Consider the following 1,480-nt stretch of genomic DNA (forward strand, 5'->3'; position numbering starts at 1 on the left):
TGTATGCATGTAAATAAGAACTCATTTATATGTGCATATGGTTTTGTGTAAGACCAGACACATTTAAGTATATGGTATAGGGTAAATTTTTATGTCCATTGAGGTGAATGCTTTAAAATGTGCTTTGAAATTACCGTATATAAGAGTGTACAGTGTACATATGTAAGTATACATACACACTCCAACCATGCAGACATGTTCATGCACCTGTAACTTTAACCCAGTAAATAAAAAGTTTATTGTGCAAGCAGACAGAGAGGACGCAAACACAAGGAACAACATTGACTTTCTTAAGCACATAAATAATTGCCATATCCATGACTTTATTTCAGACAACATACAACACATACTGAAGTTGTTGTGTATTAAAGTAAAGTAAAATTGTTTAAATTTAATATAAAAAAGCAAAAAAAAATATCAAATTTAGTAATAAGGAATGCCTAGTAATTTGCAATTTTTCTTTACTATCTTTACTATGTACGAGAATTCCCTAGAAGTATGCAATCTTTTTGCGGTTGCTGTCCCCTACAAGTTTTTGAGCTTAATTTGTTGACCAAGTACCAAAAGCAATTCGCATTGTTTGAAAGTGCTAACATCTGTACGCATTTTTGTTATTACGGCTCCTTTCGTTGTTCTTTTAGTTTCTGTTATGACTTGTTTGTTTATTTGTTTGTATGATTGTAACACACACAAAAAAGCTAGTAGCACCCTCCAGACGCATTGTCGTCTGATAACAAAAACAAATGGTATGCGAAGAGCAGGAGAATTCATTTTAACAGAATGTTAAAAATAAATTGTTGCGCTTAATGTTAATGCTAATGTTAATGCTAAGGTTAATGTCAATGTTAACAGTGATACCAGATAGTTGATTATATTAATAAAATTTGGCGTAACTTAATATGAGTGACTTATTTATAGTTGATTTTTATTTTAATTATTTATTTATTAAACACATACTAGGTAATAATATCAGAGTTATAGCTTTAACAATAGATTCTGTACATAACTTTTATTTACATTATATTAGTTTTTAAAAATAATTTTTTTCCCATTGAATGACCAGTATTAACCTTCATTGTTTTTATTTGTGTCATACACTATCACTATTAAATAATTAAAAATAATCAAAACCATTAACAATATTGTCAACAAAGCATTTTTAAAATCTGCTAAAATATCTGAACCACATAGAGTGAACTTTAGCAGAAAAATCTATCTATGCAGATCTTTTCGTTTTTTAACTAACTGAAAAAAAATAATATACAATAATTTTTCATGAATTCAGCCAGTATTATTGACAAAGAAGGTTGACTGCTATAATTGGTTAACTTTTATTGATCACCTTAAATAACTGAAATATTTTTTTCAAATTGTAAAATGTGACAACAGTATTTTTGACAGAATATACATATTAAAATTAAAATAAAAAAGTGTAATAAAATTTAAGTAATAGTAATAGAGTTAAAGCCTAGTGTGGGAT

Source organism: Teleopsis dalmanni, chromosome 2, assembly GCF_002237135.1.
Source record: "Teleopsis dalmanni isolate 2A chromosome 2, ASM223713v2, whole genome shotgun sequence".
In the NCBI taxonomy this organism is placed as follows: Eukaryota; Metazoa; Arthropoda; class Insecta; order Diptera; family Diopsidae; genus Teleopsis; species Teleopsis dalmanni.